Source organism: Apteryx rowi, unplaced genomic scaffold (genome assembly GCF_003343035.1).
Source record: "Apteryx rowi isolate R43461 unplaced genomic scaffold, aptRow1 scaffold_565, whole genome shotgun sequence".
Lineage (NCBI taxonomy): Eukaryota > Metazoa > Chordata > Aves > Apterygiformes > Apterygidae > Apteryx > Apteryx rowi.
The window spans coordinates 411,820-432,304 of NW_020450833.1; the positions used below are offsets into that span (position 1 = coordinate 411,820).

Consider the following 20,485-nt stretch of genomic DNA (forward strand, 5'->3'; position numbering starts at 1 on the left):
ACAAACAGTTTGCAATTATTCTTGTATTTGGGACATTATATTCCCATAAAATATTACTATATATATATTTAAGTTTTTTCTTGACGATTTGGATCTGTTTTATCTTCTGCTCACTGAGGACATTTGGGGGTCAGGCATTATTTCCGAGCACACTCTATTATTCCGCTTGCAAACTAAGAGGTAGAATATCATGACAGCATGGAAACCAGAGTCAGAAAAACTAAAGAAAAGAAAGGAACGAGTGACCTTGTTGTGCTATCTGGCAGCTATTTATTGCAAAGTTCATGCCTAAATGGTTCTTATGCAGAGAACAGGTGACCAGCGAGCAAGTAGGTTGGTTAGCATGTTCTCTCTGTCCCGTCGTCACATTGGTCGATGTTTGCCTATGGGTTTTTTAATGTATTCATGTCTGAAAAGTGAATTTGATATGACACATGATAATCTATGAAAATGTTAATCAATACAAATAGTTTAAGCTGTCATCAAATGCACTTCTTTAGTCAATACTCATATCACTGAAAACAATGTCACTGTCACCAGGGCTTAATTTGCACAGCACTTAAATATTGGACTCTGTGCATCAATGCACTCCTCTTCAAATACTGTAGGTAAACACATTTTCTCCCTATTTAAGGCTGAAGCACTCAGCACACATTTAGCTGAGCCGAATCCTCCCTTTTGAATACCTTGATAGGTCCACTGGAGGGCAAAATTAATACTTAATTGAATCTCACAGTCATCAAAATAATCAATACTTTTTTATTATTTATTCTTTACAGTCTGTTGACTGTTTCAAACCTCTGAGGGAATGGTGGAAAGGATTCATGGCTTTGAAACACTGTCATTTAACAAGGTAATTTTCAGTGGGGCATTAGGGGTTGTGAAACATATAATAAAACAAAAATGGTGGCTTATAATAGGAAGAAAGAAAAGAATTATATTTCTGCCATCTAACAAAACAGGATAAATAAAAAAGCAAGTGCAGGGAGAGGGAGAAAGGAGGGGGGAGAGGGAGAGAAAGACTGGCTTTTGAAGGGTTTTATCATATCAAGAGCAGAGCTGAGCTTTCATAATGCTGACATTTCTCATCCTGACAATCCTAAACAAGTGGAAAGGATGAGATCGCAGATATCATCTTTCATCACATTCCCCAGCTTAAGAACCAACATGACAGCTTCTCTCCCCTTTACACTGTTAATTACTAAATAAAATACTGCTCTCTGTCAGCATTAGATTATTGCAGATAGCAACCACAAACATTACTCCATTGTTTTGTTTTGGTTTTGTTTTTTTTAAACCAATGATACCTACCTTGAACTCTTCAGAAAATAAATTGGGCTTGTGTCTACATATTGTAAATATATGAAATATAATCAATTTAATCAATGTGGTCAATCCATGTTATTGTTATGCTAAATTGCAGGTGATTTATTAACATTTCATTTACTGTATTTATTAGCTGGTAACAATCTGAACATATTTTAGAGGTTTCTCGGGAGGAAACAGAAGTTCACAGATTTTGCAAATACCGTAGAAATGCAGGCTTATTTTGCCCTATTTTCAGAGTATATTATGGACAAAGTCATTTACTGAAGCAAGATTTTTTTGTTTTCATATGCTATATAATGTATTTTAGCTGATTTTCCAGCTAAAGGTCACTGTGAATACAAATAATATTGTTTCAAAGTCTGGGCTGATGCCCTCAGTTCCAGCTGTTCAAAACTAATGGCAAGTGTGGCTCTATAACAAACGTGAATCAAGACAAAATTTGATCCTTTTCATCATCAAACTGTTTTGGGGAAGAAACTAATCCTGTGCACAGAGCTACACTGCTAATCTCAGGATTACCAGCAATTTAAGGGAAAATGCTGAATCCATAGTATTCCAGATTAAATTCTCATCTGACAAAATTTCAAGTTGAATATATGAAAAATGGGATAAAGAATAATGTAGAAAATGTGACAGCACTAGGAGAAACCTCACCCTCTGGATGTTGCTGAACTCCCAGCAACGTCCACGGGGCCAGGATTTTACCTGGTATGTACATCAATAGTTGGGCCTCATCTGGAGTACTTAGATGGGCTAACCAGGAATGAACAAAGGAAGACGCATCTGAAGACGATGTGCAGTGAGAATGATAAAGTGATTGAAAGGATTGGGAATGTTTACCTGACAAAAATGAATAAGAACGAGCATGATCAAAGTATACAAAATAATAAGTGGCAGAGGAAAAAAAAGTAGATCAGGAAGTATCCACCCTATCTCAACTCTCATGAAGAAAAAAAGGTGCATGGGGGTCTCTACTGAAATGGAAAATTTTTATATCTAGTACTAAAATTATATATATATATATATATATATATATATATTTATATAAAATTTCCCCCCCCAGACAGCTAGCAGTGAAAGCCTTTGGAACTCACTGCTGCAAGATATCAGTGAGACCTAGACCACAAGAGTATCGAAATAAAGACTCCCATATGGCTAGGCAGACTTCTAGCCACAAATTTAAAACAAGAGTTTTACAAACACAGAGCTCAAAGGACTGTAAAAAAGTGAAACAGAAACTGCTGCATCCTCCCCCTCAGACTGTACCAGACCTGTAGTTAACCTCTAGGGTAGCTCTCTATGTCAAATGGCAAATGAATGACAACTTTCCCTATAAGCAGACAGCTTAGGTGCTGTCTAAAATTCTGGTCTACTTGAAGACTAAATAAAAATCACTTAAATGATGGGTTGAGGTAAGGTTTGCTTCCTTCAAAAACATACTTTTAAAAAGGGGCATTTTTAACTTCATATTGTCTTCAGGCCTTCAATTTCTTCTAATAATTAAAAAAATGTGTCTCTTCTGCAGTGAATTTTGCATGAATAAAAACTATTATTTTTCTATAATCACATTATAGATAGCATAAATTCTAATTCCAGTGCATGGCAAGTGACCTAGCCTGCAAAATTTCTTGGGGGCTGGAAGGGTCCTCCTTAGGCCTCCCAATGGCTTCCCCTTAAAAAAAGACACAGTAGTAGCCGCTCTACATCTTTCAGAGTGGCCAGCTGCAGGCCTATCAGCCTCCTCCTCCTCAGCCCCTGTACAAAGTCAGGCACAGCGAGGAGCCAAGGTGCTGGACAGGATGTTACCAAGGCCAAGAAATCACCATGCATCTCTTGCAGATAATCCCTTCAGGATCCATTCCCCTYCCTGCCCTGGATGTCTGCGAGCTCAGCACTAAGTGTTTGTTTTCTGGAAGGTGATGAGATGAGGTTAGAGTCTGCAGGGTAGCACAGGAACTTCACTGATTGACACCCACACAAAAGTTTTAACTTTTCACAAACAAAATTGAAAAGTTTAAGAATGCATAAAAACCCAGCAAGATGAACTCTCTGAAAAGGGTTTATGTAACAGGCAGTGCTAAATAAAACGAATATAATAATGCAGAGAATTTCACCTGGCATTATAAACCATAAGAACAGATTTCTAGTTATGTGAAAACTAACAAGTTACAAACCCCTTACTCAAAATAGATGTGCATATACCACACATGTAGAAACAAATTTTACACTTATCTCTTGTAGGCATTCATACAACTTGTCATCCATTTCTTGTCCAACCAGCATCAGTATTTCCAGACTTGCCTGTCCTGTTTTCTATGAAATTTCTCTGACAGTTTTATGCAGTAAGTGGTTCCCCCTGCTGTGYGTCTCCCTTAAGGGTGGCTTATTCCTCCTATAATTTAGCTGGCAATAGCTGCTACACCTCTGTTTAGCTCTACCACTCCCAGACTTACTTCTTAAAGAAGTTGTTGTGCTTAATTTACCAGTAAAATAAATGTGGATTTGCAAATGCAAGTTAGTTTTGGTTACAGACCTTCTTTCAAAAGTCAAAACCTTTCCATACTTCTCATCTGCAGCGTTATATAAATTACAGGAGAACATTTATCACTATTTTGAGTCTTGCCCCTGCACTTTAAAGGTAAAGGTGCAGTTTTTAAGCAAAAACTATTTAGTAATCAAAGACAGCCTTTAAAGGAAACTACTGTACAGCCTTTGTGAGAAACAAGCCCTAGGCAGAATTCTAAAAATGGGAGTACAAGCTACTTCCACCCTTAACGTAGGACTTAGGTGATGATGGAGCTTTATGAAGGCTTTATGCACTGGTTTAGCCTTTGATCCAAATTCTACACTCACTGCACTGTTAATGTTATGGACTTAATTCTGTTCTTTTTAATTTTAAATTAAGTAGAAAAAGAACAATCCTTTGTTTTGCTTCATATATTTTATCCTTAGTTTGAATTTACTTTGTAGAGTCTTCACTTCTTTGGCTTAAAAATACCTAAAAGTTAATTTTTTGCATTTTTTTCAAAATAGGAAATAAATCGTGCCCTCCTCTGGGATCCTGATCTTGCACAGACTTCTGTTTGGGACAGACACAAAGAATATGTTTGAACAAACACTCCAGTTATACTACTGGCAAATATAAACATTTATGCTGTTCATATTTTATTTTAATGACTACACTAAAACATTTTCAGATTGTAGGGTTTTTATTTTTTGATCAAGTCAGGACACACCATCATAACCTTGAATAAACCTATGCTAAGACCAGAAGACAGAGCTGAAAATCTTTTAAATGTATTCCTCATTCAAAACCTATACTAGGAAAGAATTTGTTTCATTTTGTCTCAAGTACCAATGAAATTTAGGATTACGCTTTCCCTAGGTCCTCTTACGAATTAGTCCATCTTCCTTCATCGTATTGATTCAAGAGGTATACTTGCCCCCCCCATTAAAAGAACTTCTTACAGACTTCTTACAGATTCTTTCTTCCTTGAATATTGTTTTATTTACTGTCATCGATGTGCTGATATTACTATCCCAACCTATCCATAGCTTAGTTTATGCAAACTAACTGTTTTGAATCAACCTTATTTGACCCCTGCCAGCCTCTGACCATTTCTACCCACTGGCTGTGCTTTCCTCTGGAAAAGTCATAGAGAAAATTATCTTTTCATTTTCTGCCCAGCCACCTGTACCATAATCCTTAGACAGATGTTTCTATAACAAACAAGATTACTGATATATGATCACTGATCTCCCTTCACTGCTTTGATCCTGTACTCCTTTATACTGCATTACATATTTACTTATATTCATATTCATGGCTAGGTCATGGTTTTATTTTTTATAATCAACTTGAGTTTATTGGTATAAAAATATATCTAGCAGCTGCATACAGCCAGTCATGCTGTACTTGTATTTAACTCACTAAAATTTTCTGTATTGCCTCTTACTCCTTCCTATTATATCAAGGAGCTAATTTATCCCCAGCTCTCCTCACTCAATATATTTATCTTCCAAAATATTCCCCCACTTTTGTTCAACTAAAATGATATTTATCTCCTTATGAAAATCTCTGCAGCAGAAGAGAGGGTTCTGTTCTCCCTTTTCTCAATACTAGCTTGATTTTGGACATTGTATTTCTGCAATGACATTCATCTTCACAGCTAATGTCCCGGCTGCAGTAAAAAAAATAAAAAAAAAAAAAAAAAAATCCAGTTAAAAACAAGGTTGTAAGAAGTGTCCACTGCCTAACTATAATCATGTTATTAATAATGCTGCACTTCATTTAATGATTTAATTTGGGAAGTTAAGGAGACTTTCACCACCTGTGGTATTTTCATTTCTTTAAAGATTAATAGCTTGGTCAATCCTGCTAGGATGGTCTCTTTCATTTATTTTTTTAACTGGAGATCCTCTAAACATTGATAAGTTCAGAGATGTTATACTAACCAGCACTGACAGAAAACATGTTTTTCAGAAACTCATGAAGGTTTGAAGTTTAATCTTAGGATTCGTTTAAGTTAAAATATTTTAAGCCTAAATTTGATGTGGCAAAGTTCCTTGAATTGTTATGTCTTGAGCTTGGAATACTACTTCAACTTGGCTTCAAATAATAAAAAAAATACCCCAGTATATGTATTTCCTCCCCTCCCCCCCTTAAAAATAAGGAAAAAAAAGAACAATTTATTTTGAACAAGTTTCACGTATTTCTTACACCTACTGGGAGTAAGCCGAAAGGTTCACAAGACAAGTACTAGTTAATCTGCTGGTCAGATTGCTCCAGAGCACGCCAGCCAAAGGCTGCAGAATGGGGATACAAATACAGGTGCACAGGAGTGAATGGCTAGGTCATGATTTTGTTTTCATACTGATTAAACCCCAAGTTGATTATAAAAATAAACCTAGCAGCTTCATACAGCAAGTCATGTTTTATGCTTCACACAGGCAAGAAAGGCAAAAGATGTTGGTTTTCCCATAGACCAAGTGAGGAGCAGCTACCTCATTGGGGGAGGCTGCTGCATCTCTGCTTTTCTGGACCAATCTCTGGGACTGGCTGGGAAAGAAAGACTCATGTACAGGAATTTAGACCTTCTGTTCTCCCTGACCCACATGACATTTAGGAATCACTACTGCCAGAGTACACACAGCACAGATATTTTACTTTGAAGGCTGCTTTTACTCTTGGAGCTGACCTTAAGGCTTCTGACCCAATTATTAGTCTGATTTAAGAATCATGCTTCTCTTGTTACAAACCATTCCATCTTTAAAGGCTTCTACCATGTATGGGGTGAAGCTACATAACTTTCTTCTATTAATTCTAGGTTAACATGAGTCAATTTTGGATGATTCCCACAACTTTGTCAGTTTTATTCTGCAGGAAAATTATAAGCCTGTAAGAACAGCCAAGATTCTCTAAGCCTTGTGTACTGTGGGGCCAATTTACCAGAAGATTTGAAAAAATATCCATTACCAAGAGGAAGAGAATAGACAATATTTTCTTCCATAAAGAAAATATTAAAACATTTCAATAAAGGTATTTGTCACTCCCCAGGAAAAAAATTACCATTCCACTTTAATGTAATAAACAGATTTATAGCTGTCTAAAGGATCTTCGGTATCACAACACAAACTTCTCACTCACCTTAAAAATTATTTCACAGTAGGTTGTTTCAGCCTCCATACTGACCACACAAAGGAGACTTGATTCTGCTCACCCAACCATTGCACTATCCTCACATGAGTGCTCTTTGACTAGCCTGAAAATTGTGCAACTTTAATTAACAAACAAACAAAGTAACTTCCATTTGGCAGGGTGAAGGGGCAGCACAGGCACATGGGACAGGACCTAAAACACAAGGCTTTCCGAATCTCATCCTCTTTCCAGTTGATCCTAGAACATATGCTAACAGCTCCTTCCACCAATGATCCTTCTGCTCTCCATGAGGACGAAACAGTCCCTATATGGCTTCTTTGCGACTAAGAAATGCAATAAGATAATTCATGGCATGCTGAGAGCTAGTTTTTCCTGAGTGAAAGATTGCTCATTGGGATTGACACCACAAAGCATTCAATGATATGAATTTAGCCTAATTATAAATTTAAATAAGGTATTAAATATAGTTTCCCTGTACTTCCATTTGTCAGATTTTGTCCACTACCATGTATGTACCAGAAACATGGGGGTGGGGGAGGGAAAGAGATAAAGTCAGAATTTGATTTAAAATACTTTATTTTAGAAACTGGCACATCCAGAACCACACAAAGCAACAACAACAACAAACCTTTTTATTATTGATCATGAGAGAAACTTGACTAGGCAGTCTAGAAGTGGCTTACAGCAACTGAAAGAGACACTTTACTTCCTACTTAAAAAATGAAAAAAAAACCTTGATTTTATGTAACATTTCAGGATTTGCAAGCTGTAAGACAAAGAAACCATTAGCTTGAATTTTTGAAAATTCACAGCATGGATAAAACCATGATCTAACCTAATTGTTAATTCAACCACTTGCATCTGATGTAGGAAAACCCAAACCAAGATCTGTTTGCAGCTGATCATGGACCTAGGTAAAGGCCATATCAAGGGGCTGTTTTGGGATGATCTCCCCGTCTTTCACCAGAAATTCCAAAGACAAGAAAAGAAACCCCTTCAGGAGAAAAAATTATTAGAACAGAGACATATCAGTCTTAGTGCAATGAAGTGACCTTTTCTAGGGAAATTTTGCTAAAGATTTTTAAAGTAGTTCTAATCTAAATCCAGTTTGATCTAACTCTAGGTTTGAATGTCACTTTTAAAACCAGTTGCAATCCATTGCCCAATACACAGTCACAACCTAAACCAGAKTGGAAATACGGTTGATTGGTTTTTGTGAACTTTTCAACATCTTCTATGAACAAGAGTACATTAAAAAAAAGAAGTAGTCAAGATTTCACCAGAATATCAGAATCAAAAATTGCTAGCAAATCTTCATTTCCATATCAAGTTGTTTTTTTTTTTGTCAGCTTGAAGCAAGCGCGAAGGTCAGCCTTAGATTCTTCCTAAACACTGGAAGCTTTTAAAATCTGAATCCAAATTAGGACCTTAGAACCTTGATTTTTAATATTATTTATGTGATTAATGAGGTGCTCAGCTCTTTGGTGGTGCTCTAACCTGCTTCATCCTGCTTGCCTTAATACTAATATGAAACTTGAATTCTAGGGACAAGTACAGGAAATTTCTCTCACATAATTTCTACTGCTACCTTCTAGGGGCAGACCCTCAGATTTACTACCCTTTATTTCCTTTCATCTGTTTATACATAGAAGAGAACAGCCTATCTGTTGAAGGAACCTGAAAGCTTCACCTGAACCCAGCCTCACTTACACTAATACGCTCTCTTCTTTTTCCAGACGCTACAGTGAGATGTGCAGCTACCAGGTTAAGAGCAAGAATTCCAGATCATTTTTCCTGTGGTTCTCCTATGTTGAGCTCATCTGACAGAAAAACCTGCTGTTATAACTGCTAAACATACTTAATAATGCCACAAATACTGCAGATCAATAATGTTATGCTTTTTATATTTTCCATGCCTTTCCCATTGATAAATGAGTGCAATTTTTTTTAATCATTACAGAGGATCTTTAGGGTTACTTTTCTTAATACCAGGTCTTCATCAACACCTGGGTACCATATTTTTCTTTTCACATTACAGATCAACATATTAATTTCTAATTAAACATGTTTTTAAGTTCAACACATCCTTAACTGTAACAGCTTCACAGTTCTAATGAAATCTGCATAAGGACTTGGTTTTCTTTAAGAAGTTGAAGCTCGAAGGGTGTCATGCTTCTTGTCAACGGCTTTAATCTGCTGGAAGCTGCTGGTATACTTGCAAACTCCCAACATGTTTCATTTATTATGTTAGGGTAGGGTACATCAAACACCACATGCAGTAACAGTATTACGCAATGGACATATAGGAGGACTACTTCAATTCAAAGCAGTGTAACAGCAGCTTTCTGTTTAATGCTTTACAACAGGGAAAACAGCAAAACACTTACTGATCATTTCAGCAGCAATTACAGTAACTGGATTATCAATAAACAATGAATGAAGCATTTCTCAGATATGTTAGCATTTTCCTACATGGACTTTTTTTTCTTTGTTAGATGGCTTTTTTTAGTTGCCATTGCAATTATTTGTCATTGGCTTCCTATTGCTTTTTAAGGGATCTCCTTCTAAACAACCAACATTTTAAGGAAGAAAACCTGATCAGAAGGTTAAAAAAAGCAAACAAAAAACAAAAAAAACCATGCAAACCAAGCATTTTCTGTTGCTTGCTCCTGTTGTTTGCAAACTGGTCAGCACTGCTGGGCTGCTCAGTTTCACCCTTAAAAGGGTAACTATCACTACGCCCCTTAGACAGCAGAAAGTAACAAATGCCTTTGACTCCCTTCTGCTTGAAACAGCAGAAAAATCTTTCTGAAGATCCTGTTATCGTTTGTTGTGCATGTGTGTATGGATGTGTGTATGGATGTGTGTAAGTGTGCGTTAGTAGCCCTGATCCCTCTTCACAATGAAGCTGTTTGGATTGTTGCTATCTCTTTCAGTAGGAGCAAATGCAGGCTCAATTCTCTGCGTGAAGAGCCACGGAGATGTAGGCAAGGGCCCCGTTTTCCCGTCACCGAAATCAATAACACAACTTCAAAGAGCTGGCCCTAAATGTAGTATAGCTGCTTTAATTAACGTAAGTCAACATAAACAATTTCATAATATTACTGGTCTCAAGTTATTTTTCAACCTGCTACCAACCTTGTACATTGAGCTTTTTTTTTTTTTTTTAAATAAACACAATAAATGTCATTTTTCAACATAGGTGCTTCTTCCAAAAATTAATATTAGAGACACGGCATGATTTGCATGGTTTTTAGTAATATGTAGGATTACACAAAACATGCATAAATATGCATATCATTACAAAATCTGTGTCTGGAAACACTAGTGTACCTAAAATGAATGCAAAAATAGCCATTAATAACTTTAAAGTGGTCAAAAAAGGTTAGAAGACTAAAACAAAAAGTATACAGGATATTATAGAGTTCTGATTGCAATCTGGCATTATTTGTTCATTACATATTACTTTCATACACTATCCCAAAGTGGAAATTAATTTTGTGTTTGGCATAATAATTATGTATATTTGAGAAATGTGTGGGTTTTATCTTTGTTTTTTACTTTTAAGAACAAGTTAACTCCTGTGCCCACGTATATCATAACTGTTTTATATTCAAAAAATATAATGTGTATTTACAGCTTGTAAATACAAAGGCAAAGAGCCACTTGCATTTCCTCCTGCAAGCTTGAGCACACCAATACATTTGTGAGAGCATATTAGTATTCAAGCCAACTTCTTCTCTCCTTGTTACCCCTCTTTTAATAAAAAAAATAAAAAAATAAGAAAATGGCCTTTTCTTTGTGGGAGAAGAGGAATGCCACCTGGTGGTTAGAGCAGGAGAGCCGGCACCTGGAGGCTCAGTTTTGCCACTGAACTTCTATGCATGGTTGTCCAAGCCACCTGATCTCTATTCTATTTTACTGATCTGCAAAAAAGAGATAGAGCAGTGCAAAGGTGTCGTTTTGACTTTTCAGCTTTCCTGTGAAAATGTGGAAGTTAATCTAGTCTATTCCCACAAAGTTTGTGGAGAAGTCTTTCCTGATCTGTTCTGCTAGGGCTTCATCCTATATAGCTGCATCTAAAAAACCCCATACCTCAGACAACATTACTCAAATTTTAATGTTATTTTACTGTTACAATACACTTACATTTGTATGTGTTTACATTTTTCACTGTATTTTTCTCAAGTGGCCCATTCTTAATTTTATTCCAATACTTCCATTTATTCCTTTTGCCAACTTCCTTTCATCATTTACCTGCTTCTGATATCTATAGATACTCATTTTCTCAAATATTGAGCAAATAGTCAAACCATACATATCCAATTTAACCCTCACAGCTACAACGATTTGTCTCTCATATCCTAACTGGATGGCATTTCTGCTCTATTTCACTGCTCTTAAAACAGCAGAGTTGGATGGATCAGGCAGCAGAGGCAAACACAGAGCAGCTGCGGTTCTTGATTTTCCGTCGGAAATGTTGGAAAATTTCAGAGGGCCATCTAGGAAGAAAAGACTCCTTTATTGCCCTCTTGCTACTCATTGGTACAACATGTGCCCTCCATCCTCCCAGTCTGAAAATCTTGAGAAGAATTAGGAAGGCAGAAGCTCTTCCTTACAGAGAAGGGGAACTGGAAGTACTGTAAAGCACTGTAAAACAATAGCAGAGTAGGACTCTTCTCTGCTTGTTGGGCCCTATTCTCCTTCCTTTTCTTCCTTTCTGCTTAAAACCTTAGTGGATAGTTCTTAGTCCTAAACCTATAGAGAATTTCTTCCCGTGCATTTGCTCATATTTTAAGTAGTAGTAGCAGTTGCTCCCTCCTGAAAATTTGCATTATTCAGACCTAAAAGTTAGGGAAACTTTGTTTGCATAACCCTAACATTCCTTGAATTCCCTTTTCTCACAGCCTGACTGTCCCATATAAATCTCAGTCCTCATGGACTCCTGTGCTTCCTCCGGGGCCAAACGCCGGCTCATTTCTATCACCTGACTCCAACGCAGTATATTGGACTGAAAAATGCCAAACAAACAAAATCTTTGGAGTAATGAAAATGTAAACAAAAATACTTAGGCAAGAATGAAATAAGACTGGCTACATTTGGGGTGAGTAAAACCAGTAACTTAAACCACCCCCTTTTTTTGCTTGCTTGCATTTAAGATCAAATTCTTATTCACAGATTTAAAATCAACTTTCCCATTTACTTGTACCCACACTTACTTCATCTATTTATTTCCCAGACTATTTAAATATTTCTCAGCATTATAGTATCTGAACATTTAATCACATCCTTATGATCTCTGTTTCCATGTAGGCGAGACTGTCCTCAGAATTCATGTGGATATTAAAACATTCTCTTTGGCCATAAAATCAAGTTGGTGAGCAATTACTTCAGCATGACACCTTATATAAGCTTACCATCATGTCTTCACTTTAAACATTGTAAGTCAATGAAATTATATTGTAGCCATTGACAACACATACAATTTTGCCTGTTTGATATCCCATTACTGCAATAGCAGCCACAATAGTTTTGGAAAAAGCTCCTTTTCTATATGAATGTGCTACAATGTTTGCACTCACAAGTAGGGCATTAGTTCTAGGGACTATAACTATAGTCCTAGGGACTACAGGATTAGTTATGTGCACTTACAGGGAGCACAAGAATGCCACTTAAGGGACCACCACATACAGTATTAGCTTCTTTCCAATAGAATATACACAGTAAGTAATAAACCCACACGCCCATGTACAGTTACTAGTAAACCATGGCCTATAGCTCCTACATGGAATCAAATCCCTCCTCACACACGCAATTGTTTCACCTGGGCAGTCGAAATACCAAAAGCATTAAATAGCCTCAGACTAGATACTTAGCTTGGGCAGGTAACCAGTTCTGTTGCACTAGGATATGCACACAGATCTTCCATACGTAGTAGAGGAAACTCCAGTAGAAGAGAAAAGAGGAACCGTTACCTCTACACAAGTAAAACTAGAGGTCTAGTTCTACCAGCAGTTCACAAAGTGCCCTCTTCTGCCTGTCTTGCAGCTGCAAATCTTAACATACACAACTGAGCTTATATACTGGGCTCATATTTATGTCTTCATGTGGGGAGCTTGGAAACCTACAAGCCTTAAAGTCTGAAGGGAATGCACTTGAGGAGGAAAAAAACCCACAAAACCCAAACACAAAACACCCACAACATTTAGGTAATGCTAGTTTTAAAGAATGATGAGGACTACACATGGCTTTAGCATATAATGAGAGTGGTATTCCAAATGTTGCATAAAACAGAAGTTAATAAAATAGAAAGAAGATCTAGATCAACCATTAGCAAAAAAATTGTTGGACCGTTTCCCCATTTTCTAGGATCATATATTAAACGGGAGGAAACACTGAATTCTGCCCCACGTATCAGTCAAAAGCTAGAAAGGGGCTATGCTACAACCTACTTCAGTTAATCAGCAACTCACCAGGGACTGGGATGCATTAACATGAACTGCATGCTTAACTAGCAATTCCCCGGGCTTTATCACATCAAAATCTGCCTTATGTAGTAGTTTAAGCCTTTATGATCTTTAAAGTCTCACATGGCTACCTGCACAATCCCTTGTTCAGCAGGCTATTCTTAACTCTGTAGCACTCCCCAGTCTGGTGCCAGCACCTTTAAACCTTAGCACAGCAACTGAGAACAGGAAATAATAGGAGGAGAAGGACAATAAAATACTAGTTAAATCATCTAGTTAGATAATCTAACAATACTAGTAGTTGATCAAATTACTGGGCTTGTTTTCTGAATAAGATTTCTAACTTCAGATTGCCACTGTTTTTTGTTCTTTTATGGACTTCAAGAAAGAAGAARGAACCAATGAATGAATGAACACATGCTCATTATAACAAGAAATTGCAAAATTAAAATTCATTAATTTCCCCCTCTCTCCCTCAGGAGAACTAATACGGCTAAGGTAACACTTTTAAAAGTACCTAGAGGTACAGTTCCTATGATATCAAAATGATTTGGAAGACCAATATACAAAGCAAAAAGGTTAAAACAAACAAGATAGGTGAAACATTACAAATAAACCATAGTGATGCTGGACCTTGAACCCCATTTATTAGGGATGTCTCATCACATTACCTGCAATGTGATCATACTTCCCTGCACGGTAACTCCATCAACAGGATTTCTTTCTCCTAGATGCCCTGGTGGCCACGTACATGTTCAAGGATCTCTAACAAAAAGATGACAACATACTGAAAAGCACTCCAAGAAGATCAACCAAATTTATTACAACAGAGGAACTGAACTGCTGTGATGAAAACAAAGACATGTTTATGCTGTAGTTAAATCATGGCTTGTAGGATATGATAGTCATTTATCTCTATTTGAAAGATATAAACTGATCCTTCAAGCACGTAACCCTGCCCTGAGTATACACACTGGAATCCATAGGAACACTTTCACAATCAGATTTTGTGAGACTGGAGCCCAGCGGTGGAGGTAAATTGCTCAAAGGCAGCCACAGAGCTAAGTAGGAGGAAAAGGATGAGAATGATATGGGAAGGCATAAGATGGGCATTACAAGTGAAAGAATAAACAGCAAATGCTTAGATTACAACCTTCTCCTGAAGAGACAAGTAAGAAAAGCTCTGTTTGTGATATTTAAAGTTCAACTGGACAGTGAAATGCATAATACAGAGGAGTGAGCAATCATGCACTCTAACTCCACAACAGCAGCAACAACGTCTGCTATAGTCTAAGACAAGCCRCCAAGGTCTTTCACCTCAAACTGTTGCGAGTCAATGGAAGAGTACTTTTTGCACTACTAACCAGAGAAAGATTTAAAAACATAGCACTACACTGACAATGAACATCAAAATGAGAACATACAGTTTTTCATTTATTTTCTTTCCAAAAGTCTTTCTGAAGTTTGTTTGGTTTGCAAGCAAGCAGTGGATTCCCTTCCCTGTAAGGGCTGCCTCTACAGACTCAGCCTAGGATCTCACTATCAAAGCGGGTTTCTTTCTGCCTAATACACCACATTAACATCATTAACAAATCATGAGCTCAGAAACACCTATTCCAATTCTACTGCATTCATTAGGCTTCTGCAAATGCAATCTGGCACTTCATTTGAAGGCAAAGAGACTGCAAAGGTGGTCTAGAAGGTGGAGCACAGATAATGACTATGCACAGCAGAGTCCACTTTAGTCTCCCAGTTGATCATGCAGCTATGACAGTAGTAAAATTTGACTTTGCTTAGTATGCCTGCTCTGCACACTTTCTTACATTGATGTGTTATTTTTAAACAAAGAACTATCATGCTCATAGACATTATAAAATCCTCATGATAATAGTTAAAGTGAGGTTGTTTTCTAAATAATTCCTCAGTGACATCCTATTTGTATTTTCCTGTACTGCTTCAAATCCCATTGCTTTAGCTGGCAACATTTGTTTGCAAGCAAAGAGTGCTAGATACACTCTGAAGACCAAAGAGGGGAAAAACAAACACACACACCAACCAAAACTTAAACTTAGGGAAAAATGTGTCAGACAATTCCTAGTTTGCAACCCAGGTTTAAAAAAAAAAAAAGTGTATGCAGTCTGCATTTTTCACTCATGAAAAATGTGCCTCTGGTTTCTCATAGCTCAAGAAAGCTTATTACTAACCCAGAATACCTTYATATACAGTGAAAATATTTAAAAGTTAGAGCTCCAGTCTACTGAAAGACTTAAGCTTTGAGTAAGTCACATCTAATTATGCTAGCCTATGTGAGGGAAGTTTCTGCTTCATGGATTATTGGAGAGCATGCAAGAGTTATGCTAATTTATTGTTGTAATTCAGATCAGGCAGTGTCATAACACCCAACTGAAACACACACATACACACACACAGGGAAAAGAAAAGAAAAGAAAAAGGAACCCCTCAAAACGCTGAACAGTTGAATCGGATGATTGAGGTGGAGGAAGGAACACAATACCTTGACAACAATGCAGCTCAAAAGAAAAGTTCTCTGTAGACCTTGTTTTAGCAATCTGTGCATGGAGACTCCTGCCTTGGGGCTTCATTTCTTATGCCAAATTTTGTAAACTCAGGGTAAAGGCAAACAATAGTGGGGGTGAGGACTAGCCAAATTTCAGACATGTGCTTCCTAGGAGAAAGCTGAAGGAGTTCCCAGCCATTCACAGTGACTATAGTGCCATCCAGAGTCAGGCAGCATCTTGGAGCCAGAAAAGGCTTCTTTGGATTGGCAGGGAGCAAAGACCTTCCTTAAGCCCCACAAGGCAAAGCCTTGCTTTCAGGGACCTGTACAACTGACGGGGCAGTTTAGGTCTGCAAGGGTATGAGGCTTATCTACCATTTGCACCATTGCAAAGCATAGATTTACTGCAGAATAGCCTCCAAGCAGGTTTTTGTGTTTTAGTTTGTCAGAAGTTCTTGCTCTGTAATCAGGGTAATTTGTTATAAGCCACTCTAGCAAGTGATCAGAAACCAGGATGATGACTGAGATATCAAACAACTCCATAGAGATGATTAAGTCTGCAACCAGCAGTCTTGTTTTTCTGGGCACTTAAACATATGCATATAAGGCTTTGTGTGGGGAAAACTGTTGTTTTAAAAAACAACAACAAACAACAAAAAACAGCATTGCAATAATGGAGGGAGTGGGATTTTTATAGAAGGGTTGAAGACAGCCTGAGATTTATCTTTAGAGTAATCTGAAGAAACCTGGAGGTCTAACTGAGTCTAACCAAGAGATCCGGTTGATGGAGAACTTCATAGGAGGTAGTAGTGGCATTCATATAGTTCCCCTTCATGCTTCCACAGTGAACAATTCAGTTTATGAAGGGAAGGCAAAAGGTGGAGGACAGACTCACTTTCTTTTTGCTTCTTTCAACAGGTAGAGGGAACTCTGAGATAAAATGCCTGTGATCATTTAGACCACAGGATAAGATGAGAATAGGGCAGGATGAGGACAGTCCAAGTTGCTTATCAAGGAAGCAAGGTGTTAGTGACTGTGATCCAAAAACTGACTTGTAAAATAAATTCAGCAGTTGCATCCAGCACTAGTAAGTGGCTAAGTAGCTTATTTATCTAAAAAACAAGAGCATTCTTACCTCTTGACCTGGGCAGGCAACAGTCATTGCAATAAGCATTTAATGTTGAAATGCACAGTAAGGCATCTTACAGTTTAATATTAAAGGCCCCAAACTACAGTGTTTTTAAGTATTTATCTACCTTCTTAAAATAGAATTTTCCATGCTTTAAATGCTTGGAATACTTAAAAACAAAATATTCCTCAACTTTAACACTAACTTTGGCTTTAATTTAAAAGGTAGCAGGGAAGAAGACTTGTCTGATGAAACAGAAACAGCACAAATCATATTTCCACTCCTTTCAGTACTTTAATTTGTCGTCATCTTACTCTGTAGAATGCAGGTGTGACATAAAATATCTATATTACCACCACCAGTTTACAGACTCTTAGCATAAGAGGTGTATCAAATTGCTTAGATAGAAATAGGAAAGGGCACTGAAAAAATTATTTGGAATCCAAGCACAATTATACACTCTAAAGTCCTTTCCTCAAAGAGAAATCTTTTGTCTCCACACTAGCTGTTGCCAATGCCACTGAACACTCTAGAGGGATGGAGAAAGAACTCACTCTGGATGAGGACAATCAATCAAAATCTTCTCTGGAACTAGAACTGCTGTTAGAAGAGATCAATAAATGCTACTTGTTGATCTACAGCAGTGAAATCACGAAGGCTTCTACTCAAAGTGATACATATATGCATATTATCCACTGCATGTGTGTGTGCACACTTGTGTATCTGTTGACATATTAATTCTAAATAAAGTGTAGAGGTTTGTTTTTATTAATATACACATATGTAAGCTGTCATTGACCAGGACCCCCATACTGCTCTATTAGCCTGAAACTCTGCAAGGGGGTGGGGGGGAGATGGTGGGGGGGACAACCCACACCCAGGAGAAGTCTAATATTAATGGAAAGTGGGATTTTGCTTGCAATAGCCTCAATAAATATGTCGGTTGGGAAAAAAATAGGACAGAAATAGAAAGCTTATATCTCTGATATCAAAGAAAAGAATGTTCATGTCAAATCTATTGGAGAAATTGCCATGAATGGTTCATCTATGTGAAAATATGACCCTCGTAATGCTGCAAAGATCAGCGAGACCTAGAATGATATGTTGAATAAGTGCTGGTTGCACAACTTAAAAATGTCTATAGGAAGCTTTAATTTACATGTCCATTTTTCCAACATTTTAAAATGAATAGAAAGGAAAGTATGAAAAAGTAGCTTTTCAGGATGGTGAACTAATTAGTATAAAAAGCAAAGTATATTAGTCAGTGTATTAAAATAAACTCCCCATAGATTAGATTCAACACTTTCCCAGTGTGCAAAATTTTTCAGTTGAACTCATCTCTCTTCCCTTAGTTTTGGATCATTTGTGCTTCTGTTCCCCGTGGCCCATACTCTCCCGCCATTGTACACACAGTTCATCTGTCAGCCTTTCCTAAAACACTCGGGGCAGGGGGAGTAGAGAGGGGAAGTACAAATACCTTTAAACCAGAGAATCAGAAAACACCTTATTAGCCGCATATGCGAGGTCTGCTCAGGAGACCGTGTGCTGATTCAGGGCTTAATTCCATAGCAATCCACAAACAGCACATTTAGTTGCCTCTGTTCAGAATTATTCAAGTAGATATTTCAGCATAAGTTTCAAAAAACTTCCATAAGTGGAGACTTGAGGACTGGACTCTGATGGAGTTGGCTGTAAGAACGAGAAGGTCTCTCCATGGAGTGCAAAAGAGCTTGCACATACTTAATGCAAAGAAAGCACCTTAAAGAAAGAGCAGTCATTGCACCTACAGCCGAAACAGACAACTTGACTCAACTCCCAGCGACTCGTCAGTGAGAATTATGGCAGACATGATGTCCCTAACAAGACAGACACCTCAACATTGGGTTAAAATAAAGTTAATTGTGCCACAAACTGGCAATGCTTCTGTTCAATTGAATCTGTATGTGCCATGGCTTACTCACCTTCTTGTATTTGCGGTGGAAGAGAAGGAAAGAGAAATACTGTATTGGAAGTACTGATAAGCAAGGTGTACCCAGAGAAAAGTGTTAACAGATCCTGCCCCCTCCCCCATCAGTAACACTTTCTAATTTATTTTAGAGTTCATACAGAATCTGGTGGCTCATTTTGCTCCTGTTTCTTTGAGTTTTATGTAATCTACCTGTAATCACTTACTCTTTCTATTAGCTCCCAGAGACCTGTTTTACAATGGAATATGGTTACTGCAATGCACAATTATTGCCAAAATATTTATATATAAATTCAATCAATAAATTTACTTCTATGTTTTAATCAAAAAGCTTTAGCTGAAAGATGTTTAACACATCCTAAGAATGCACCATTGAGAACTATTAAAAGAGGATAGTGAGGTGAAAGGGGTTTTGTTTGTTTGTTTTAAAGGAGAATAATATAAACTGAAGTGTTCTTACTCCAGGCACAGATGAAAACACAAATAAATCATTTCAAGTGAGCATAAATTCTACTTGAATTGTAAATGACCCTGTTAAGCTTCTGCCTCAATGTAATTTCTGTTAAGTTCTCTTTTGCACACCCGCTCTTAGGGCATTTTTCAGATTCTAGCAAACAAATTTAGACTTGAGCTGTAGAAAACCTATGATCATTAATGCTCTGCCCATAAATCTTCAATTAGTCTATTTAAAAATTTTTTTTAATGAAAAAGACTCAAGGCCTTCACTTGTTTCCTTATTTTGGGGTTGCTTTGTACCTGTGGCAAGGGGATAATTTGATTTTTTTAATCTCATCAAGAAGGTGTGTTTAAGAATAGGCTGAAAAATATAGGGGGCTGGGATTGCCACTTCCCCTTCTCCATGCTCATAGCCTGTCATGGACTTTTATTTATCCCTTAATGTAGGATAAACAGTCCTTCATACTGCACATTTAAGTTTATGAAATGGATGCTCAGGAAATGCAGGCTGCAGGCTTCTGACAGAGGATTTGTGCAGGGAAATTGTTTTGTTTTTTACTTTTTAAAAAGGAACCAAACAGATCATTTAAATCCCAGATTTAAGTGTCTCTCTCACTCACAAAGTACAGCCCAATAGCTGACTTGCTTTGAAATTGAAATCGGTGTCAGGACCTACGTCTGGTAGGGTGGTGTAAATTTAGAACAACTCCATCGACTGCAGAGCAGTTAAATTCGCATATATCAGTGATTAGAAATTGGCCTATAACATGCTTTAATTTCTTAACCATTTCACAACAGAGATAAATCTCCTCCACATCGGTCAATTATTTGCTGTTGCCAGTGTTACAGCTATGTCAGAATCACTGATCACGTTCTTCCTGATTGCTTCCCTCGTCCTAGGGAGATAATTGTACACAATAAAGACAAAACAACACAAGATCTTTCAGCTGCCTGAAAACTT

General features: G+C 37.4%; 1 protein-coding gene across 1 annotated transcript in view; it reads right to left on the minus strand.

The window, feature by feature from the left end:
* Positions 1-20,485, minus strand: part of POU6F2 (POU class 6 homeobox 2) — a 311,703-nt gene that overhangs the window by 253,386 nt on the left and 37,832 nt on the right. The window lies entirely within an intron of this gene.